At 44.5% G+C, this 25,376-nt stretch overlaps 1 long non-coding RNA gene across 6 annotated transcripts in view; it reads left to right on the top strand.

The window, feature by feature from the left end:
• The window catches only part of LOC148147162 (uncharacterized), a 49,780-nt gene that overhangs the window by 1,045 nt on the left and 23,359 nt on the right, over positions 1–25,376 (top strand). For 3 of the 6 annotated variants that reach the window (XR_015760074.1, XR_015760073.1, XR_015760072.1), the window contains exons 2-7: positions 1,740–1,822; positions 3,549–3,640; positions 4,543–4,629; positions 17,999–18,097; positions 19,347–19,424; positions 21,644–21,752. This is a non-coding gene — a long non-coding RNA (uncharacterized LOC148147162). The remainder of the gene's footprint in view (positions 1–1,739; positions 1,823–3,548; positions 3,641–4,542; positions 4,630–17,998; positions 18,098–19,346; positions 19,425–21,643; positions 21,753–25,376) is intronic. The other 3 variants (XR_015760077.1, XR_015760075.1, XR_015760076.1) reach the window with 3 other exon arrangements.

Raw genomic sequence — 25,376 nt, 5'->3', positions numbered from 1 at the left:
TCCTGGGCAATGTTTTGCATTTTTGGTAGATGCCAGTGCTGGAGCGGTACGTGGCTCGATGGGTGGCAAGTTCTGGAGCACAAGCCATCAGTATTATTGCCAGAATATTGACAGGGCCCGTAACCTTTGCACTACTTAACCATTTCTTGATGTTATTCAAACTGAATCGAACTGGCTTAAAACTCACATCTGTGATGTTAGAAACCACTAGAGAAGGCTGAGATGGATCATCCCATTTTGCACTTCTGGCTGAAGATTGCTGCAAATGCTGTCATCTTGTCTGGTGCATGGGTATGTGAGGCCCCTCCATCAGTAAGGGTGGGAATATCTGTGATGCTTCCATCAGTGAGATGTTTAGTTGTCCATCACCGTTCACAACTGGGTGTGGCAGAACTGCAGAGCTCCGATCTGTTCCATTGGATGTTGGATCACTTAGCTGTGTTGCTTGCTGCTGATGCTGTTTGATATGCAGGTAATTCTGTTTGATAGCTTCACCAGATTAGCACTTCATTTTTAGGTCTGCCTGGTGCTGCTCATGGCATGCCCTCCTTTACTGTCCATTGTGATGGATGAGAGCAGGATTTACAACCCCATGAGATTACAGATTGTGCTGGAATACAGTTCTGCTGCTGTTGATGTCCCACTGTACCTCATAGATACCCTGTTTGAGATCCTACATCTCTTTGTAGTCTGTCCCATTTAGAACGGTGATAGTGCCACTCAACACAGTGGAGGTTTTCTCAACTTTAAGGCAAGGCATTGTCTCCAAAAGGAACATGTGATGGTCGTTCTTACCGATACTGTCATGGTCAGACATATCTGCAGCTGGTCAATTCATAACAATGAGATCAAGTATGTTTTTTACCCTCTTGTTGGTTCCCTCAGCACCCGCTGCAGACTCAGTTGAGCAGCTGTGTCCTTCAGGACCTGGCCAGCTCAGTCAGTAATTCTGTTGCAGAGGTAGTCTCGATTGTGGACATTGAAATCCTGTACCCAGAGTACGTTTGACACCATTTTGTTGCCTCAGTGCTTCCTTCAAATATTGTTCAACACGAAGGAGAACTGATTCATCAGCCAAGGGAGGACAGTACGTGGTAATCAGCAGGAGCCATGAGACTCCCAGGGCGAATCCTCCCTGTCTGTACACCACTGTGCCACCACCTCTGTCTGGTCTGTGCTGCCGGTGGGACAGGACATATCCAGAGATTTTAGGAGAAATTGAAGACTGCAGATGCTGGAGGTCAGAGTCGAGAGTGTGGTGCTGGAAAAGCACACCAGATCAGACTGATGAAGGGCTGAGGCTCAAAACATCGATTCTCCTGCTCCTCTGATGCTGCCTGACTGTTGTGCTTTTCCAGCACCACACTCTCGATATCTAGGATGGTGATGGTGGTGTCTGGTCATTGTCTGTAAGGGATGATTCCGTGAATATGACTAAGTCAGGCTGCTTCTTGACTAATCTGAGGTACAGCTCTCCACATTTTGGCACCAAAAACTAGATGTTAGTGAGGAGGACATTGCACCATCGAGAGGGCTGATTCTGTGGTTGTAATTTCTGGTGCCTTGTTAGATGCCACATGGTCCATCCAGTTTCATTCCTGTGTTGAGACTTTGCAGTGATTAGTACAGTGAGTAGCTGGATGGGCTGCTGTCAGGTTGGCAGGATTTTATTTACCATTGACAATGGTTTCATGGAAATCAGGAGATTCCTAATTCCAGTAATTTTTTCGTGAATTCAGATTCCACCATCTATAAAGATGGGATTCGAACCAGGACTTCAGTCGTTTGTTTTAATATTCTGGATAAAAGCTAAACACATCAGGTTTGTTCACTCATTTTAAATATCACTAACCCTGGATTTGTTTCTTTGTAAAACACTGTCCATCATCCTGTCTCCTCTATCCTCCCCTCCAATAACATGAGTGAGGAGCACATGGAGTTTCTCTGTCACCATGACTGAGATAATCCGATCTGCTGCTTCCCTCCCTCCCACTAGCCCACCGAGCCAAACTGCCTCACGTGGTGTTCCTGGTTTTTGTCCTTAACCTACATCTTTCTCCAGTCTCTTGTTAAGCCTTATCAGAGCTCATCTTTACAATTTACCCAAAGCTTGCTAAACCACAGACTTTCCAACACTCTGTCTCCTCCTCCTCCTCACCGATTCACAGATATTGTTCCTTGTTCTGGCTGTCTGTCTTTTCTGGTTATGCCCTTCTCTCCCCTTCTTTGAAAAACTTCCTTTTGACCTCATGGTTTTTGGAAAATCCTGCTCCATTTCCACTCTCCCTTTCCTTTCTGAATTCCTTGCATTTGGTGTCCCTCCAGTATCTATCCTTGCTCTCTCCTGTATCTCACCTACATACTGCCAGGAGTTGATGTTGTGAAAAAGCACCATGTTAGGTTTCACATGTACATTGACACTGCCCAGCTCTCCCTCCCCACCATCCCTCTCCATTGTTCCACTGTTACTCAGTTACCAAACTGCTTATCACATTCCCACTACTTGATTAGCTGCAGTTTCCTCCAATGAAACATTGTAACGGTTAAACCCATTGCCTTCAGTTGTTATTCCAAACTCCTTTCTCTTACTGCTGAGCCTCTCCCTCTCCCTGGTAACTGTCTGAGGCAGAAATACGTTCTTCACAATATTGCTGTTATATTTGACCCTAAGGTGACCTTCTGATCAGACATCTGCACAATCCCAAACACCAGGGAATTCCAATCTCTTAAACATTGTTTGTCTCCACCTCACCCCAGCTCCATTGCTACTGAAACCCCTTACCCGCCTCTGTGTCGCCTTAAACTTGACGAATCTGAAGCAGAACCCTTGATTCCGCGACTGACCCAGAATCTGGTTCCAGACTCCCTTTTCAGTATTAACACTCGGAAACATCCACTCAGTATTTATCCTGTCAAACCCCTTAAGAATCCCATCTGTCTCAATGAGATCACCTCTCTTTCTCCAAAATCCAGTGAGTAGAGTCCCAACCTGTTCAGCCTTTATTTAAAAGATAATCTCTCCAAACCAGGGATCATCCCAGTGAATCTTCCCTGCTGAAAAATGTGTTGCTGGAAAAGCACAGCAGGTCAGGCAGCATCCAAGGAGCAGGAGAATCAATGTTTCGGGCATAAACCCTTCTTCAGCTTATGCCCAAAACGTTGATTCTCCTTCTGCTTGGATGCTGCCTGACCTGCTGCGCTTTTCCAGCAACACATTTTTCAGCTCTGATCTCCAGCATCTGCAGTCCGCACTTTCTACTAGTGAATCTTCCCTGAAATGCCTCCAATAAAGTGACACATTTCCTTATCTAAAGGGACCAAAACTGCTCACATTACTCCAGATATGGTGGTCTCACCACCACTTCCTCACGTTACTCTCAGGTATATACTCCAAACTCTCATACTGAAAACCCTCTAAACAAAACATTCCATTCCCCTTCCTGATGACCTGTTGTAACTATGTACAGTAATCCTGCGCCAGGAGGAGGGGATGGTGTGGGTTTCTAACTTGAACTGAGAGTGACAGATTGTATAAACTTGTATTACAGGATATTACAGGTGGACATTCAGATGGTAATCTCAGTAAATGTTCTGCCAAACTCTGAATTACTCAGTACATCAGGACCTGGATATTCGCATTGTGAGTATTGCGTTCCAGATCAATCCTATTTGCTGCTTAAAAATTCTCCTTTGAATCATCACATTTTCTCAAAAGGTCTCCCCAAACCATCATGTGTTATGTAATCCTTTTATAATGATGTGATGAGTATAAGGTTTATTATTCGAATGTGTAATTTTTGTATAAGGATGCCTCAGAGAGGGAGCAGAATATTCTTAAAGGGGAGAATAACCATTTTGAGGGGAGGCTGTTGTTTATTGGTATCAATGACATAGGAATAGAAGATTTCACATTGTTGGATCATTCAAATCTCTTGTGGGGTAGAATTGACCTTCATCAGAAGGTTGGATTGTACCTGCACTGAAAGGGAAGAGTTGCTAGTTCTATTCAGGAGGCATTAAACCAGTGAAGGAATGGAGGTAAACTCAAAAGAGTGAGGAAAGAGCCAAGTCTGCGGCTGGTACAGTTCAGGTGTCAAACAGTCAAGGCAGGCAAGGGCAAGGCACAGAATGAGGTAGGACTGAGCAGTTACACTGCATTTATTTCAATGCAGGAGGCCCGATAGGTCAGGCAGAGGAGCTCAGGGTATGGTTTTGAACATGGCACTGGGATATTACAGCAATTACAGAGGTATGACTTAGGAATGGTTAGGACCAGGAGCTTATTGTTCCAAGGTATAGATGCTATAGCAAGGATAGAAAGGGGGCAACAGAGCAGGGGGGTGAGATGGTTTTGATGAGGGATAACATTATGGCTGGGCTTCAGGAGGATAATCCTGGAAGTACATCCAGGCAAGTTGTGCAGGTGAAACTGAGAAATAAATAGTCAGCCGGGAATTGAGAAGCAAATTTACTAACAGATCACTTATCTGTAAGAATAGTATGATTGTATACAAGACTTGACCTTTTTTAATTCATTCACAGGATGAGGGTGTCACTGGCTGGGCCTCAAGGGCAGTTAAGATTCAACCATGTTGCTGTCGGTCTGGAGTCACATGCAGGCCAGACCAGGTAAGGATGGCAGATTCCTTCCCTGAAGGATATTAGTGAATCTCATTGTTTGTTTTTGCAACAATCAACAATGGACTCATGGTCTTTAATATATTCTTACTTCCAAATTTTTATTGGATTCACATTCCACTGTCTGCTGTGACGGGATCCAAACCCTGGGACCCAGAACGTTATCTGGGTGTCTGGATTATCCATCTAGCGATAGTATCATTAGACCATTTGGGAAGGGTGGTGGGGTCTGACTGTAGGTAGCGGAAATTGCAGAGGTTAATGTGCTGTATCTGGAGATTCGTGGGGTGGCAGGTGAGGACCGGTGGATTATATTCTTATTGTGGTTGGAGGGGTGGGGGGGAAGGTGGAGGTACGGGAAGTGGAGGATATGCATTGGAGGGAATTTTTGATCACGTGGGAGGGAAATGCAGTCCTTGAAATAGGAATCCTTTCTGGGATGTCCTGGAGTGGAATTGCTTTTCCTGGAAGCAGATATGGCAGAGGCGGAGGAATTGGGAGGACAGGTTCATGTTTTTACAGGGATATACTCAAGGGAAATCAGATGAGCAAAAAGGGAACATGAAATATCTCTAGGAAATGGTTTAAGTAGAATCCAAAGCGATTCTACAAATATATCAAGGATAAAAGAAAAAACAGACAAAGAATACAACTTCTTAAAGACCAAGAAGGCCATCTGTGGAACAACAGGAGGTGGGAGAGATACTATGCTACTCTTTTCTGGAGAGTATGGAGAACTTGATAGTTAACAACAGTGATAACTTGAAAAGTGTCCATGTTACAGAGGAGGTGGTACTGGATGTCTTAAATAGCATCAAGGTAGATAAATCTCTGGGTCCTGATCAGGTGTATCCCAGAAATTTGTGGAAAGCTAGGAAAGCAGTGCCCCTCCCTGAGGTATTTATATCATCGTTTGTGACAGGTGAGGTGCTGGAAGCCAGGTGTTGTTATTTTAAAAAGGTGGTAAGGAAAGGCCAGGGAACAAGAGAACTGGCAGCCTGAGGTCAGTGGTAGGCAAGTTGTTGGAAGGGATTCTGAGGGATAGGATTTACATGTATTTGGAAAGACCAGGAAAGATTAAGGATAGTCAACATGACTTTGTGTGAGTAATTCTCTCTTTCTAACTTGATTTGAGTTTTATTGAAGATGTGACAAAGATGATTGATGAAGACAGACTGTGGACGCTGTCTATATGGACACTGAACGATGTTCCACAAAGCTGACTGGTTAGCAAGGTTAGATAACATGGAATGTTGGGAGAACTAGCCATTTGGATACAAAACTGGCTTGAAGGTAGGAGGCAGAGGGTGGTGATGGAGGGTTGCTTTGCGGACTGGAGGCGTGTGAGCAGCAGTGTGCTGCAGGAATGGATATTCGGTCCTCAAATAAATGACTTGGATGTGAATATATGAGATATAGTCAGTGGTTTTACAGAAGACACCAAAATTGGAGGTGTAGTGGACAGCGAAGAAGGTTAGTTCAGAATACAACAGGATCTTGATCAGATGGGCCATTGGAGCAAAGAATGGCAGACGGAGTTCAATTTAGACAAATGCGAGGTGCTGCATTTTGGAAAGGCAAATCAGGGCAGGATTTATACACTTAATGGTAAAGTCCTTCGGAGTGTTGCTGAACAAAGAGACCATGGAGTTCAGATTCATTGTTCGTTGCAAGTAGAGTTGCAGATAGGCAGACTAGTGAAGGTGGTGTATGGTATGCTTATATTTATTGGTCGATGCATTGAATACAGAAGCTGGGGCATCATATTGTGGCTGGACAGGAAATTGATTAAGCCATTTCAGGAATTCTGTTTTAAGTTCAAAATCCCCTGTTCTGGGAAGGATGTTCTGAATCTTGAAAGAGTTCAGACAAGATTGACAAAGACTTTGCCAGGGTTGGAGGATTTGGGCTACAAGGAGAGGCTGGGGGTAATTTCCCTGGAGAGTCAAAGACTGAGAGGTGACTTCATGTAGATTTGTAAAATCATGAGGGGCATGGATAAGGTGAACAGCCAGGGTCTTTCCCCCCCCCCCAGGTTAGGTGGTTCCAAAACAAGATCACGTGGGCTTAAGTCAAGAGAGCAAAGATTTAAAAGGGATCTGAGGAGCAAAGTTTTCAAGCTGGGTGTGGTGTGTGTATTGGATGAGCTGCCAGATGAAGTAGTGGAGGCTGATACAATTACAACATTTGAAAGGCATCTGATTGGGTAATGAATAGGAAGGGTTTTGAGGGATAGGGATCAATAGCTGGGAATAGGATTCCATTAGTTTAGGATTCCTAGTTGGCATGGACAAATTGGACCAAAGGTCTGTTTCTGTGCTGTACATCTCTATGACACGAATAAATGAAAATAAGATGTGTTCCTCTTTTGTAGAGAGCTAGCAGAAGCACAGATAATTGTATTTGGAGCTGAGAAGGTTAAGCAGTGAGTTTGACCAGCTGCAAATTTGTGTCTAGGATATTTAATTTGCAGAGAGAAGGGAATTGTTAACAATGTCACAATTTTTGTAACTATTTCAGGTAATTGGCAAATAATATGTGAACATGTGAACATTATTTTATTCAGTAAGGTCTGAGCATCTGGAACAGTCTGATTGGCAGCTGGACACAGACTCAGCAGTTATTCATAAACAGATTTGGAATTTTACTTTTTAGGGGAAGATTTGGGGGGCTATGGGCAAATGGGAAGGGAATTGGGACAGATGTGCAGCATCTCCAGAGGGAGATAGTACAGTCCCAACGGGCTGAATAGCCCCCAGCCCCTGTGCTCTGTGATACTGCACCATTCACTGAATGATGAACCTCATCCCATGGCAGATAGAGGGAGGATCCCACCACTCACCTCACAATGGGTCTCGTGTGATTGATGTCAGCGCAGGCCAATAGGGGGCAGAGGGCCGTACTGGAGGACCAGGTCGTACCAGTTTGTCTTCCAACCAATCGGAGTGAATGAGGGCATCCTCAAGGCTGGAACTAAAGAAAGGCACATATCGCAGAGATTTGAGAAACTGGAGGACATGAGATAGGGAGCGTTCTGTGGCTGGTGAGGAATTATATAAATAAAGAAGAGTTGTGAGGCTGGATGAGGTGACAGTGATCGGGAGAGTTGAGGATGGAGGAATTTAGAGTTAGTAAGGGTTAGAGTCATAATGTTATTCAGCAAGGAAACAGGCCCTGAGGTCCAACCAGTCCATGCCAACCATAATTCCAAACTGAACGAATTGTACCTGCCTCCGCTTGGTCCACATCCATCCAAATATTTCCTATTTATGTACTTATCTGAATGTATTTTAAATATTGTAATTGTATTCACAGCTACCACTTCCTCTGAAAATTCATTCCACACGTATATAATTTTTTAAAACCCTCATGTCTTTTCTCAAACCTTTCTCATTTCTTCTCAAAATGGATGCACCCGAGTTTTGAATCCCCCTCTCCCCCGGCTATTCACCTTATCTACACTCTTTTTTTCTGATTTTATAAACCTCTAATAAGGTCACCCCTCAACCTTGTGCACGCCAGTGAAAAAAATTCCCAGCCTATCCAGCCTCTCCTTAGAACACAATCCCTCCATTCATGGCAACATGCAGGTAAATCTCTTCTGAACCTGCTCCAATTTAATAATATCCTTCCTATAACAGCACAACCAGAACTGGACAGAGTATTCCAGAAGAGGCCTCCCCAACGTCTTGTACATTCTCAACATAACGTCCCAACTCCTGTACTCACAGGTCTGAACAATGAAGGTAAGTGTGCTAAGCACCTTCTTAACCATCCTGTCTACATGTGACACAAACTTCCAAGACGTGAAGCCCTCGGTGTTTTCGTTCTCATATCACTACTCAAGGCCCTACTTTTATTGAGTGTGAGTCCTACCCTCGTTTGTTTTGTCAGGATGTAATATTTTGCATTTATTCCAATCCAAAAGTCCTTCAAGTATAAAGGCAGTAGGAGTATAATTAAGAGGGAAATCAGGAGGCAAAAAGGGGACGTGAGATAGCTTTGGCGAATAAGGTTAAGGATAATCCAAAGGGCTTTTATAAATACATTAAGAACAAAAGGCTAACTAGGAGAAAATAGAGATCAGCAAGGCAGTCTTTGTGTGGGGCTTCAGGCGATGGGCGAGATAGGGAAACAAGTACTTTGCATCAGTGTTTACTGTGAAGAAGTACATGGGCGATATAGAATGTGGGGAAATAAATGGTGACATCTTGAAAAATGTCCACATTACAGAGGAGGTGGTGCTGGATGAGTTGCTAAGGAGCTGGTGCAGGGGAAAATGATTCACATTTTTGGATCATTGTGATCTCCTCTGGAGTAGAGTTGACCTGCATAAGAAGGATGGATGGTACCTGATTTGGAAGGTGTCTAATATCTGGGCAGGGAGATTTGTTAATGCCACTCAGGAGGCATTAAACCAGTGAGGGAGTGGGTGTGATTGCAAATAGATAGTGAGAAAAGAGGTATGTCTGAGGCTGGTACAGTTCTGAGGTCAAATAGTCAAGGCAGGCAAGGGCAAAGCAGAGGATGAGGTCAGACTGAGTAGTTACACTGCATTTATTTCAATGCAAGAGGCCTGACAGGGAAGGCAGATGGGCTTAGGGTATGGTTTTGAACATGGCACTGGGATATTATGGGTATGACAGAAACGTGGCTCAGGGATGGATAGGACTGGCAGCTTAATGTTTCAGAGTATAGATGCTATAGGAAGAATAGAAACGGGGCCAAGAGAGGAGGGGGAGTAGCGTTTTTTATTAGGGATAGCATTATGTTTGTGCTTAGGGAATATATTCATGGGAGTACGCCCAGTGAAGTTATTTGGGTGGAACTGGGAAATAAGAAAGGGATGATCACCTTATTGGGGTTGTCTGCGTGGATTTCATCCGGGTTCTCTGGTTTCCTCCCACAGTGCAACGATGTGCAGAGTACATTGGATTATCCAGGCTGAATTTCCCGTAGTGTTCGGGGATGTGTAGGTTGGGTGGCCCTGGAAAATGCAACGTTACAGGGGGAGGTTAGGAGGCTCTGAGCGTCAGTATCGATGTGATGGGCTGAATGGTCTCATTCCACACTGTTGGGATTCTGGGATTCTCTGATAATTCTACTAGTTTTAAAATAGTTATAGAAAATAATAGACCAGATTGTCCAATTTAGAAACTTAACTTTTCAAAGGTCAATTTTGATGGCACAAGGCAAAAACTTTCATCTGACCCCTCAAACCTGCTCTGCCATTCAATAAGATCAGGGTTGATCTTTTCATGGCCTCAGCTCCACATTCCTGCTCTCTCACCATAACCCTTAATTCCTTTCCTGTTCACAAATCTACCTTTTGCCTTAAAGGCAAATAAAGTTGATAGCTCAACTGCTTCACTCAGCAGGGAATTCCACAGATTCACAACCCTTTAGCTGAAGAAGTTACTCCTAAACTCAGTCCTAAATCTGCTCCACCTTATTTTGATGCTATGTTCTCTAGTTTCACCCACCCCTGGTGAAAATAAACTCCCTGCTTCTATCTTACTTACTCCCTTCATAATTTTGGTTTTTTTCCCATCCAACCTCCCATTCTTCTAAATTACAATGAGTATAGAACTAGTTTTCTCTCCACATAGACTAACCCTCTCAACTCCAGGCCCAAACTAGTGACCCTCCTCTGCACCCCCTCCAGTGTCAGTACATCTTTGCTGAAGTAAGGTGATCAAACCTGTACACAGTACTCCAGGTGTGGCCTGTACAGCTGCAGCATCACCATCCCTCGAGCAAGGAAGCACAATATTCCGTTCACTGCCTTAATTACCTGCTGCACCTGCAAACCAACTTCCTGTGATTCATGCACAAGGACACCCAGCTCCCTCTGTACAGCAGCATGCTGCAAGTTTTCACCATTTTATCATCCAGTTTGCTGTTAGTTCGACCAAAGTGGATGACCCCACATTTCCCAATATTGTCCTCCATCTGCCAGATCCTTACCCACTCACTCAACCTATCTGTATCCCTGTGCAGACTTACGGTGGCCTCTGCACACATTGCTCTACCTCATCTTTGTATCAAATCTGAACTCTGACACCGTACACTTGGTCCTCAACTCCAAAACATTTGTGTAAATTGTAAACAGTTGTAGTGCCAACACTAATCCAAACGCCCATTTATCCCCATTCTTTACTTTTTGTTGGTTAACCCATCCTGTATCCATGCTAATACATTACCCTAACGCCGTGCAGCCTTTATCTTATACAGCCTTTCATGTGGCAACTTGTCGATTACTTTCTGGAAATCCAGATACACCACATCCACTGGGTCCAATGCATTTGTGATGTCCTCAAATAGTTCAAGTAAATGCGTTAAACATGAGCTGCCTTTCATGAATCCATGCTGTGTCTGCTCAATGGGATAGTTTCTGCCCGGATAACTCGCTACTACTTCCTTGAGAGGTTCAAGCATTTTCCCCACTACAGAAGTTAAACTAATAGGTGTTTTTTTTTAAATAGTGGCATCACATTTGCAGCTTTCCAATCTGTCAGATACGTCCCAGAGTCCAGCAAATTTTAGCGAATTATCATGAACACATTTGCTATTTTCCCGGCCATTTCTTTTAGCCCCTGGGATGCATTCCATCAGGGCCAGGCACCCCTTTTACCTTTAGGCTGTTACCTTTCCCAACACTTCCTCTTTACTGAGAATGATTGATTCTCTGTCCACATCTGCCATTGCCTCCATAGGCCTGTAAAAATGAGACAATGAGAGTACACAGACAGTATGTTCCTGTTAAGGCCAAGGATGGGAGGCGTAGAGAATGCTGCCTGTCGAGAGAAATTGAGGCTCTGGTCAAGAAAATGAAGGAGGGATATGGCAGGTACAGACAGCTGGGCTTGAGTGGATCCCTGGAGGAGTATAGAGACAGTAGGAGAATACTTGAGGGAAACCAGGAGGGCAAAAAGGGGACAAGCGATGGCTTTGGGAAATAGGTTTAAGGAGAATCCAAAGAGATTCTAGAAATACACTAAGGACAAAGAGTGATCAGGCAGAGAATAGGGACTTTCAAAGATCAACAAGACTGACTATGGAACCGCAGGAGGTTGGAAAGATTCTATATGAATATTACACATTGGTTTTTACTGAAAAACGATATGGAAGCTAGAGAATTTGCACAAATAAATAGTGATAATTTGGCAAGTGTCCATGTTAGAGAGGAGGATACTCTGAATGTCTTAAAATGGATAAAGGTGGATAAATCCCTGGGATCTGATCAGATGTATCCCAGAAATTTGTGGGAAGCTAGGGAAGTGATTGTTGGGCCCCTCCCTGAGATATTTGTGTCATCAATAACTACAGGTGAGGTGCTGGAAGATGTGTGCCATTATTTGAGAAAGGAGGTAAGGAAAAGCCAGGGAACTATAGAACGGTGAGCCTGAAGTCAGTGGCTGGCAAGTTGTTGGAAGGGATTCTAAGGGACAGGATTTTCAAGTAATTGGAAAGGCAAATAATTGGGGAGAATCAGCATGGCTTTGTGCATGGACATCGTTAACTCGGACTTCAGGAAGACACGATGTTCCACATAACAACAGACTGGTTAGCAAGTTCAACATCATAGAATACGGGGAGAACTAGCTAGTTGGATAAAAAAAAATGGCTGAAAGGTCATTCATCACAGAGATATACAGCACAGAAACAGACCCTTCGATCCAACCCATCCATGCCAACCAGATATTCCAGCCCAATCTATCCCACCTTCCAGCACCCGGCCCATATCCCTCCAAATCTTTCCTATTCATATACGTATCTAGATGCCTTTTAAATGTTGCAATTGTACTAGCCTCCACCACTTCCTCTGGAAACTCATTCCATACACGTACCACCCTCTGCGTGTAAACGTTGCCCCTCAGGTCTCTTTTATATCTTTCCCCTCCCACCCTAAACCTATGCCCTCTAGTTCTGGAAGCCCCCACTCCAGGGAGGAGACCTTGTCTATTTACCTTATTTATCCTATCCATGCCGCTCATGATTTTATGTACCTCTGTGAGGTCACCCCTCAGCCTCCGACACTCCAGGGAAAACAGCCCCAGCCTATTCAACCTCCCCCTGTCGTGATTTCGACCAGGAGCAGATTTGTCTCCAGGATATTTAGTTGACAGAGAGGTAAAGTAGAAAGTTTGTCACAATGTTTAGTAACTACATTCATGTAACTGGCAAATAATGCAAGGTTAAAATGAGAATATTATTTTACTGAGTCAGTTCTGAGCATCTGGAACAGTTTGAACAACAGCTGAATGCAGATTCAACAGTTACTGTCAAAACAAATTTGGAATTCAACTTTTTAAGGAAAGATTTGGAGGGCTATGTCCAAATGGGACGGGAGTTGAGACAGATTTGCAGCATCTGCAGAGGGAGAGAGTACAGCCCAAATGGGCTGAATAGCCCCCAGCCCCAATGCTCTGTGATAATGCCCCATTCACTGTGAATGATGAAGCTCATCCCAGGGCAGAGTCATCGAGCCATAGAGATGTACTGCACAGAAACAGACCTTTCGGTCAAACTCGTCCATGCTGACCAGATGTCTTAACCTAATCAAGTCCTATTTGCCAGCACTTGGCATATATCCCTCTATACCCTTCCTATTCATATACCCATTCAGATGCATTTCAAATGGTGTAATTGTACCAGGCTCCACCACTTGTCCTGACTGAAAATTCCATGCATGTAGCATCCTCTGATTGACAGAAGTTGCCCCTTAGGTCCCTTTTAAATATTTTCCCTGTCAACTTAAACCTATGCCCTCTCGTTCTGGACCTGTCTATTTATCCCATTCATGCCCCTCATGGTTTTATAAAACTCAATGAGGTCACCCTTTAGCCTCCAACACTTATGGGAGGATCCCACCAACATGACACAATGGGGCCCAGGTGATTGACAGCAGCTGCAGACCAATAGGAGAGGGTGTGGCCAGCAGGCCAACATGTGACCATGAGCTGTGCAGGCGCAGTGTCACTGTGAGGGGGGGCTCAGTGAGTGTGATGGGAGTGGCATAGACTGGGAGAAAAATGGAGTTTGTGGGTACTGGGGCGGTTTATAAACACACGGTGTAGGCTGCTTGACATGAATTACAAGCTCCCGCTAAATAAAAACCAGAAAAAATTGTGGATGATGGAAATGATAAACAACAACCAGAAAGTGCTGGAAAAGCTCAGCAGGTCTGGCAGCATCTGTGAAGACAAATCAGAGTTAACATTTCTGAACCTATGAACCTTCCTCAGAACTGATGTGACTGAGGGAAAAAATGTTGGTTTATATGCAGAAGGTATAGGCTAAAGAGTAAGTGATTGGGAATAGAGTCCAAAGAGAGAGAGAGGAGAAATTGGACAAAGGAGTGTATATCGATCTGGCTGGGGAAGGGTGAATAGCTGTTTATGGGGACTGTTAGTGGCTAATCACAGATAGTGTGTAATAGCAGGCTATGTAATAACAAGGCCTGGTGTGTGGGGTAGGGGGGGCTAGGATGCTAGGACGTGGGAGAGTTCAGGATCTAAAATTGTTGAATTTGATATTGAGGCCAAAGGGCTGACGGGTCCCCGAGTGGGTGATGAGGTTTTGTTCTTCCAGCTTCATTAACATGTGGCACTGGAAACACACAGCAGGTCAGGCAGCATCCAAGTAGCTGGAGAATCGACGTTTTAGGTATATGCCCTTCATCAGGAATGTGCGGTGTGGGAAAGAATGCTGAGAGATAAATAGGAGGGGGTGCGTAGGGCTGGGGGGGGGGGGGTGGAAGGGAGCTAGGAATGCAATAGGTAGATGCAGAGGTAATGGTGAGAGGGTGGAGTGGATAATGGGGAAGGAAGATGGACAGGTGGGTCAGTTCAAGAGGCCAGTGCCGAGTTGGAGGGTTGGAGCTAGGATAAGGTGGGGTGAGGGGAGATGACGAAACATTGATGCTGTGTGGTTGAAGGGTCCCAAGGCGGACGATGAGGTGTTATTCCTCCAAGCTTCGGGTGGCTTGATTTGGCGATGGAGGCAGCCCAGAACCTGCATGTCCTTGGCGGAGTGGGAGGGTCCGTTGAATATGTCGACCACAGGGCAGTGGGGTTGGTTGGTACATGTGTTCCAGAAATGTTCCCTGAAATATTCCGCAAGTTGGCGTCCTGTCTCCCCACTGTAGAGGAGACCACATCGAGAGCAAAGGACTCAATAGGTGAGGTGTTTGAATGTAAGAACTATCTCTGCTGAATGTGGAAGGATCCTTTGGTGTCTTGGATGGAGGTGAGGGGAAGGTGTGGGCACAGGTTTTCCACCTCTTGCAATAGCGAGCAAAGGTGCCTGGGAGTGGAGGATGGGTTGGTGGGGAGCGTGGATCTAACATGGAAGTCACAGAGGGAATGGTCTCTGAGGAATGCTGAAAGGGGTGGGGAGGGAAATATATCTCTGATGGGGTCTGATTGTAGGTGGTGGAAATGGTGGAGGATGATGTGTTGTACCTGGGTGGAATGTGAGGACTTGGGGGATTCTATCCTTGTTGCAGTTGAAGTAGTTGGGTTCAAGGGTGGAGGTGTGGGAAGTAGAGGAGATACGGTGGAGGGTATTGTTGACCACATGGGAGGGGAAATTGCTGTAATTGAAATACGGAGCAATTTGGTATGTTCTGGAGTGTTCTGCCAGTTTGTATCAAGCTTCACTGGAACATTGCAGTAAGTATGAGACAGGGATGTTTGCCAGGGAACAGGCTCGTGTGTTGAAGTGGCAGGCAACTGGAAGCTCAGGGTCTTTTTTGCGGCAGAACGTACATCAGCCACCATTTCCATCACATCCACTGAGATGCTGCCAGACACCGGTTCCTGTTCCCTCCATTAACAGCTATGCGCACTCCCAGCCAGATCGCTATCCAGTCCTTTTTCTTTCCAAATGTTCCTTTGGGCTCTGTCCCCACCTATTATTCACTCTTTAACCCCTATCTCCTTTGCCATTGCACTGGGAGCTAAATTGCTAGTTTTCAGAGATGTGTAGGTTAGGTGCAAGATAAATATTTGTCTTTACTATTCATCCTGCACTGACTGTGAGTTTTGTTGTGTGAATTCATTTTATGGGATATTAATTGAGACTGGGATCTCAGAAACAGGTTTTTACAGTCAGCAGAGACATCAGGACCTGAATATAATTGGCATTTAACTGTGAAAACAGAAAGGTTTGTCTGTTCTGTCTGTGAGAAAATATCTTCAATACTTTTGTCAAGCAAAAATCAGAGAGATGGACAAATTTGTGGCTGGATCACCCTTTGGGTGTGTGCTCTGTTCTGGGCCCTGCAGCTGAGGAAGGAGATATTGCCCTGAGAGGGAGCACAGATTTATCCAAATTGCACCTCATCTCTTTGCAGCAACTGTCAGATTTAGTCCCCCAATCACCCACTTCGTAATGTTAACCTGTAAACTCCTTATTTTCAGTTCTCTGCAAACTACCCACTAAAATTCCTTATGGACTCAAATTCCTTATGAACTAAAATTCCAGCATCTTTTCAGGTGGAATGTTCCAGATTCTGACAACTGAAAATGACAGGGCTGCACTGAGAGTGCTGCTTGGCTCAGTGAGTGTGTTTTGGAGTTGGGTGAAAACAGTGAGGTGAGACAGGGAGAAGGTGATGCTGAAACTCAGGTTTAGTTCAGGCCATTCAGAAATTCATATGCTCCCAATGGGAATAGCCAATTTTTATGAGATACCTGCTGAATATTTTGTAACAGGTTTTAAAGTATAACATGTCAGCTTAAGTAAAGGTCGGGGATTTAGATTATAATGGACATGCTTGAAGTGAAGAAAGGTTGCTAGCTCATTTAAGTTCTCGCGATGGGAGAACTAGCTGAATCTAGAGAGACATTGTTACAGGAGACCTCAGATCCGCGGTGTTCTCCTCTTGCACAATGTGGGAAATAAGGGATGCTTCCAGTGTCCCTGGCGACAATATGTGCAGGAAGTGTGCCCATCTGCAGTTACTGGGAAACTGCTTTTCAGATCTGAAGCTGTGAGTGGACTCACTGTAGCTCATCTGCAATACTGAGGATGTTATGGACAGCACGTTCAGTGAGTTAGGAAAGGGAATGGATGACTATCAGATCAAGTAAAAGGCTCAGGAAGGAAATGCAGGAGTTCCCAGTGATCATCCCATTATCAAACAGATACTGTATCCCGCTTCGGATTCTGCACCGAACGGAGGAAAGAGAGTAACGGGGATTCAATAGTCAGGGGTACAGATAGGCACTTCTGTGGCCACAGACATGAATCCAGGATAGTATGTTACCTCCCTGGTGCCAGGATCCGCGATAGCATGGATAGGTTATTGGACATTGTGGAGCTGGAGGGTAAACAGCCAGTGGTGGTGGAATCCTCTCACTATGCAGACCATGTATCATTTACATTCTCCACTGCTTCTCACTCATGTCTGCTTCAAAAAGAGGGAATCACTGAGAAACACGGAATAAAATGGGGTCAGAGTCTCTGGTATAAAACTGTTAAACACAATGCCCCCATCTTCTCCATATTGGTCATCAAGCACACAGACCCACTGCGATCATCTCATACCTTTTTGATATTAGAATAGATGATAGATGATTGGTTAATGTTTTGGGGAGGCAAATGAACAGAGAGGTTTAGTAGGAAATTCTGGAGCTCAGGGTGCAGGAATCTGAGTTAAAAATGGGCTATCCTCAAGGCTGGAATGACAGAAAGGCACTTAGCAGAGAGATTTGTGGGGATCGAGATTACAGAGATAGGGAGGATTGTGTGATTGGAGGATGTTACAGAGATGCTTATGATAGCAGAGATAAGGAAGAGTTGTGAAGCTTCATGAGGTGACAGTGATAGGGAGAGTTGTGAGCATGAAGACACCGAGAGTTAGAGTTTCAAAGGTATATATCATGGAAATGGACCCTGTGGTCTAACCAATCCATGTCGACTATAATTCCACCTAAACTAATCACACCTGCCTCTGCTTGGCCTATATCCCTCCAAATATTTCCTATTTATGTACTTATCCAAATATCTTTTAAGTATTGTAATTGTGTTCACAGCTACCACTTCCTCTGGGAGTTCAACCCATAAGTGCAAAAATAGAAAAACTCATGTCTTTTTAAAATCTTTGTCATCTCTTCTCAAACTGTATGCACCGGTGTCTTGAATCCCCCTCCCATGCAGCCATTCATCTTGTCTACACACTCCATGATTTTATAAACCTCTAATAAGGTCACCCCTCAACCTCCTGCTCTCCGGTGACATAAATCCCAGCCTATCCATCCTCTCCTTCTAAAACAATCCCTCCGTTCATGGCAACATCCTGGGAAACATCTTCTGAACCTTTTCCAATTTAATGACATCCTTCCTCTAACAGGGGGACCAGAACTGAACACAGTGAAGAGGCCTCACCAACATCATGTATAACCTCATGACAGTGTCCCAACTCCTATACCTAAAGGTCTGAGCAATGAAGGTAAGCGTGCTGAACACCCACTTAACCACCCTGTCTACATGTGACACAAACTGCAAAGACCTGAACCCCTCGGTTTCTTTGTTCCACATCACTACTCAAGGCCTTACTTTTAATTAGTGTAATTAATTAATGAGGCTAAAGGAGATTTTGTTTTATAAAATATAATATCTTACATTTATTCAAATTAAATTCCATCTGCCACATTTCAGCCCATTCACCCAATTGATCAGGATCCCTCTGTATTCGTGGATAACCTTTTGTTACTGTCTACCTTAACAGTTTTTGATGTCACCCACAAACAAACCATGCTTTGTGTATTCTAATTCAAACCATCTACACACATGACAAACAAAAATGGACCCAGCACCGATTCCTGGAGAACACTGCTGGTCACGGGCCTCCAGTGTGAAAAACAACCCTCCACTATCACTGTCTCCTATTGTTAAGCTAATTTTGTATCCAGTTGGCAAGCTCTTGCTGAATCCCATGGGATCGAACTTTACAACTTCGTCTCCCCTGCACAACCTTTTTAAAGACTTTACTAAAGTCCAAATAAACAATGTCTGCCACTCTGCCCTCATCGATCTTCTTGGTGACTACCTTAAAAATCTCAATCAAGTCTGTGAGACACCCTGTTAAGTAACCATGTTGAGTGTCCCTAATCATTCCTTAACTCTCCAAATACATGCAAATCCTATCCTTCTGAATCGCCTCCAACGGCTTACCCACCACTGAGGTCTATAGTTCCTGGGCTGCTCCTTATACCCCTTCATTAACAAAGGTACAACATTAGCCACTCTCCAGTCATCAGGCAGCTCACCTGTAGTTATCGATTATACAACTATTTCTCCATGGTGCCCACAATTTCCTCTCACCCAAACTGTTCCCGTCCTATCACTTCAGTCACTTGCCCTGTCTGATCAGACAAGAAAAGGTCAGGTGTTGCTTGCTTCCTGATAGGAACATTTAAATATTGATAAAGAACATTTCTTGAACTCATTTAACACATTCTTTACCAACCAAACCTTTCACACTATCGTAATCACCTACTACTATAACCTTATTGTTGTGACTGTATATCGGAGATCTCTCTGTATATTTGTTCCTTATATTCTCCCTGATTATTGCAGCGTCGAAAGTGCCATCCGACCAAGGTGATTTTTTTTTAAAGTTTGAAAACACAATTTTGTTTTTAAAAAAGCTTTCCTCTGCGATTTAAATATAAGTCTCTTTTTGTTTATTCACTCAGATGTGGATGTTTACCCTGAGGGCAGTTGAGAGTTAACCACATTGCTGTGGGTCTGGAGTCACATGTTGGCCAGACCGGGTGAGGATGACAGTTTCCTTCCCTAAAGGGCATTAGTGAACCAGATGGGTTTTTTCCTAACAGTCGACAATAGTTTCATGGTCATCATGAGCCTTTTCATTCGAGAATTTACTGATATCTGATGCCACCATCAGCCATGATGCTACCATCTAACCCTAATCCTCGGAACATTGCTCATATTACTCGTCTAGCAAGAATATCATCTGGCCATTGCCTCCCTTTTTAGCAATGTATTTTTTAAAAAAAGCTCCATCATTCTCCGTGTACAATTTGAGGTAAAATTACACACATGCAATTTCTGAAGCTGGAGGGGGATTACAGAGACAGGGGGGGGATGTGGGTCTAGTGGGGGATTGTTGTCCAAACATCACTGTGGTGTACATGGACTGCAGCATTTCAGGGAGGCCGTTCACCACCATTTCTCCAAGACACATAAAGGTGGCCAATAAATTCTGGTCTGGGCAGCAAAGGCAACCTCCAGTGAATAAAACTGAGCAGTGACCTCTCCCAGCTGACTTCTTGTGAAGGTATAAACCGCTCGGAAATGCAGCTTGGAGAAAAGAGAAAGAAACAGTGACATTTCACAGCTGTCCTCAGAGAGACCTCGCTCTGTGAGCTGCTCACAGCCGGGATCAGCTCAGTGGGTTTCAGTCTCTTGAAACATCAATTTTAGACGGTTTTATTATATTAATAGTGAGAAAGGTGAGGGTTTCTTTTTCATGTCTTTCGGTCTGTTGTTTAAATGTTTAAAATATAAAGCGTAAGCATTAAGTTATTCTCAGGCAGTATTTTTCGAGCAGTAAGACTGTGCCTTTGTCTTGGTCTGTAGATTGTTAAGGCGGAGAGATGGCCTGTTGTAGAGTGGTGTGCTGTTCCTGTCGGATGTTGGAGTCTAGAGAGAGTTTCAATGATCCTGATGATTGTGTCTGCAGGAAGTGTCTTTGCAAATCCTATCAAATCACATGGATTGGTGAAGGAGTGATTAAAGGCAGTGAGGAATTGACAGGGGTCAGGGGTGTGAGAGGTGGCAGTCTCAGGATTGCAGGATACTGCAGATACAGTCAGGTAGGTGGGTTACCTCCAGGAAAGCTAGGAGGGGTAGGCAAGTACTGCAGGAATATCCAGTGGTTATCCCCAGCTCAAACAAGTGTACTGTTTTGGAAAATGTAGGGGGTAATAGACTTTCAGGAGAATATAGCACTGACTGCCAAGTTACTGCGACTGAGACTGGCTCTAACATAATGTAAGGTATACCCAGTTCCACGCAAACGATGGTGATAGGGGACACTCTAGTCAAGGGCACAGTCTGCCATTTCTGCAGCTGACAGTGAGACATCAGAATGGGGTGGTGCCTCCCTGATGCTAGGGTCAAGGATGCCTTGGAGAGGGTGCAGAATATTCTCAAAGGGGAGAATAGCCAGTGGGAGGACATTGTACATTGGTACCATTGGCATAGGAAGGGGAAAGCATGGGGTCCTGATGAGCAGGGAGAATTGCTAGTTCCACTCGGGAGGCATTAAACCAGTGAGGGAGTTGGGGTAAACCTAAAGAGATAGTGAGAAAAGAGGTATGTCCAAGGCTGGTACTGTTCAGATTAGACTGTCAAGGCAGGCAAGAGCAAGCCACAGAATAAAGTGGGACGGACCAGTTACACTGCATTTATTTCAGTGCAAGAGGCCTGACAGGTCAGGCAGGTGGGCTCAGGGTATGGTTTTGAACATGGCACTGGGATATTACAGCAATTACAGAGGCATCACTCAGGGATGGATAGGACTAGCAGCTTAATGTTCCAGGGTGTAGATGCGATAGAAAGGGGGCAACAGTACAGGGGGAGTGGCATCTTTGATTAGGGATAACATTACAGCTGGGCTTCGGGAGGATATTCCTGGGAGTACATCCAGGCAAGTTATTTGGGTGGTACTGAGAAATAAGAAAGGGATGACCATCTTAATGGGATTGTATTATAGACTCTCTCCCAACAGTCAGCGGGGAATTGAGACACAATTTTACCAGGAGACCTCAGTTATCTGTAAGAATATTATGGATGCAATGATAAGGGGTTTTAACTTTACCAACATAGACTTGGAGTGCTGTAGTGTTAAGGGTTTGGATGGAAAGGTATTTGTTCAGTGTGTACGAGAACGTTTCAGATTCAGTTTGTAGGATGTACCTACTAGAGAAGGAACAAAACCTGACCTGTTTTCTTTATTCATTCACAGGATGAGGCTGTCACTGGCTCGGCCAGCATTTATTGCTTTGTTTAACCAGAGGGCAGTTAAGAATCAACCACGTTGCTATAGGTCTGGAGTCACATGCAGACCAGACCAGGTAAGGATGGCATTTTCCTTCCCCTAAAGTCATGAGTGAACCAGATGGGATTTCCCAACAATTGACAATGGATTCATTGTCGTCACAAAATTAATTTTTCCAGATATTTATTGAATTCACGTTCCAAAATCTGCTGTGATGGGATTCAAACCCAGGTCCCCAGAACATTATCTGGGTCTCTGGATTAATTGTCTAGCGATAATTTCACTCCGTCATCGCTGCCTCTTAGGAAATGAGGCAGGGTGAGTGACCGAGGTATCAGTGGGGCAGCACATCATCACCAAAGATCCCACAGTATTGTGGCTTAGTGGTTAGCGCTGCTTCCTCAGCACCAGGGACCTGGGTTTGATTCCAGCCTCTGGCAACTCTGTGTTGGAGTTGGCACGTTCTCCCCAGTGTCTGAGAGGGTTTCCTTCGGGTGTTCCAGTTTGCTCCCACTGTCCAAAGATGTGTAGGTTAGTTGGATGAACCATGTTAAATTTCCCATAGTGTCCAGATGCAGTAGATGCGGTTTTGGGATGTGCGGAGAAATCTCTGCCTGATGTGAAAAGATCCTTTTCGTGTCTTGGACAGAGGTCAGAAGGAGGACGTGGCCGCATGTTTTACATATCCCGTGGCGGCAAGGGAGGGTCAATGGTGTGGAGCGTGGGTTGGTGGGAGGGTGTGGGCCTAACAAGGGTGTTGCCGAGGGAATGGTCTCCGTGCAACGCAGATAGGGGTGGAGAGGGAAATATGTCTGTGGTGGTGGGATCCGACTTTAGGTAGCAGAAATAACAGAGGTTAATGCACTGTATCTGGAGATTAGTGGGGTGGAAGGTGAAGACTGCAAGGTTATAATCTTATTGTGGTTGAAGTGGTGGGATAAAGGTGGAGGTGCGGGAAGTGGAGGGTATGCATTGGAGGGCATTGTTGATCAAGTGAGAGGGAAATTGTGGTCCTTGAAGTAGGAGGCCTTTCTGGGATGTCCTGGGGTGGAATTGCTCCTCCTGGGAGCAGATATTGCAGAGGCAGAGGAATTGGGAGCACAGGATCACACTTTTATACTTGAGGGAAATCAGGAGAGCAAAAAGAAGACATGAAATAGCTTCAGGCATTGGTTTAAGTAGAATCCAAAGAGATTAAGCAAATATATCACAGACAAAAGTTTAACTGGACCAGAGAATAGGACCCCTTAAAGATCAACAAGGCTGTCTATGAAACCACAGGGAATGGGAAAGATATGCAAATATTTCATATCATTTTTTACTGGAGAAGGATATAGAAACTCGAGAGTTTGGAGAAATAAACAGAGATACCTTGAAAAGTGTCCATGTTACAGAGGAGGTGGTACTGGATGTCTTAAATGGCATCAAGGTTGATAAAGTCCTGGGACCTGATCAGGTGTATCCCAGAACTTTCTGGAAATCTAGAAGTGATTGTTGGGCCTCTCCTGAGATATTTGTATCGTTGATAGCGACAAGTGAGGTGCCATTATTTTAAAAAGGTGGTAAGGAGAGGCCATGGAACAAGAGAACAGTGAGCCTGAAGTCTGTGGCAGGCAAGCTGTTCGAAGGGATTCTGAGGGACAAGATATCCATCTATTAGGAAAGGCAAGGAATGATTAAGGAGTGTCAATGTGGCTTTGTACATGCATAATTGTGTCTCACTAACTTAACTGAATGTTTTGAAGTGACAAAGAAAATTGATGAAGCCAGGTGGTGAATGTTGTTTATGTGGACATTCAACAAGGTTCCACAAAGCAGACTGGTTAGCAGGGTTAGATAACATGGAATGCAGGGAGAGCAAGCCATTTGGATACAAAACTGGCTTGAAGGTAGGAGGCAGAGGGTGGTGATGGAGGGTTGCTTTGCGGACTGGAGGCCTGTGGGCAGCAGTGTGCTACAAGGATCGATATTGGGTCCTTAAATAATTGACTTGGATGTGAATGTGTAAGGTATGGTCAGTAGGTTTACAGAAGGCACCAAAATTGGAGGTGTAGTTGACAGTGAAGAAGGTTAGTTCAGAATGCAACAGGATCTTGATCAGATGGGTCAATGGCGCAAGGAATGGCAGATGGAGTTCAATTTAGACAAATGTGAGCTGTTGGATTTCGGAAAGGCAAATCAGGGCAGGACCTGTACACTTAATGGTAAAGTCCTGGGGAGTGTTGCTGAATAAAGAGACCTTGGAGTCCAGGTTCATAGTTCCTTGAAAGTCGAGTCACAGGTAGGCGCGTTAGTGAATGTAGTGTTTGGTACACTCCCCGTTATTGGTCAATGCATTGAATGCAGCTGTTGTGACGTCATATTGTGGTTGTGCAGGACATTGATTAATGCTCTTCTGGGATTCTGTTTTCAGTTCCAATCTCCCTGTTCTCGGAATGATGTTGTGAAACTTCAAATGTTTCAGAAAAGGTTTGCAAGGACTTTGCCAGGGTTGGACGGGTTGAGCTATTGGAAAATGCTGAATAGGCTGGGACTATTTTTCCTGGAGAGTTAGAGATTGAGAGGTGACCTTATAAATGTTAATAAAATCATGATGGACCTGGATAAGGTGAGCAGTCAGGGACTTTTTCCCAGGTTCTGTGGGTTCAGAACTAGAGGACACAGGCTTAAGATGAGAGGGAAAAGATTTAAAAGGGATCATTTTTCTCAATGAACAGAGTTATCAGAATCTAAAACATTCCACCTGAAAAGGTGCTAGGATTTGAGTCCATAAGGAGTTTACAGGTTAACATTATGAAGTGGGTGATTGGGACTAAATCTGACAGTTCCTACAAATAAATGAAGTGCAATTTGGATCAATCTGTGCTCCCTCTCAGGCCAAAAAAGACCCTGAGCTCCCGGTTGCCTGCCACTTTAACACATGAGCGTGTTCCCTGGCCAACATCTGTCTCATGCTTAGGTGCAGTGTTCCAGTGAAGCTTGATGCAAGCTGGCAGAACACTCCAGAACATACCAAATGGACCATATTTCAAGGACTGCAATTTCCCCCCCACATGTGGTCAACCCCAATGCCCTCCAGTGTATCTCCTCCACTTCCGACACCACTGCCCTTGAACCCCACCCCTCCAACCCTTAACTCACACACATTGTTATCACATTGCCTGCCATTGCACACTACCCACGATTAACCACTAATTGTCTCCGTTGACAGCTATTCCCCACCTACATCACTCCACAATTGGAGCTGCCAAGGACACAAACCTCTGGAATATCCTCCCTAACCCCCTCTGTCCTCCGTTAAGATTGTTGGGCCTCTCCTGAGACATTTGTATCATTGATAGCGACAGGTGAGGTGCCATTATTTTTGAAAAGGTGGTAAGGAAAGGCCATGGAACAAGAGAACAGTGAGCCTGAAGTCCGTGGCAGGCAAGCTGTTGGAAGGGATTCTGAGGGACAGGATATACGTGTATTTGGAAATGATTAGGGAGAGTTAAAGTGGCTTTGTTTGTGCAAAATCGTGTCTCACTAACTTGAGTGTGTTTTGTTTCTTGAAGATGTGACAAAGATGATTGATGGCAGCCTGTGAACGTTGTCTCCATGGGCATTGAACAAGGTTCCACAAAGCAGACTGGTTAGCAAGGTTAGATAACATGGAATGCTGGGAGAACGAGCCATTTAGATACAAAACTGGCTTGAAGGT

This window comes from Chiloscyllium plagiosum, unplaced genomic scaffold (genome assembly GCF_037043375.1).
Source record: "Chiloscyllium plagiosum isolate Xiang-an unplaced genomic scaffold, Cpla_swu_hap1 HiC_scaffold_18, whole genome shotgun sequence".
Classification (NCBI taxonomy): domain Eukaryota; kingdom Metazoa; phylum Chordata; class Chondrichthyes; order Orectolobiformes; family Hemiscylliidae; genus Chiloscyllium; species Chiloscyllium plagiosum.
This window is presented reverse-complemented; position numbering and strand designations above follow the sequence as displayed.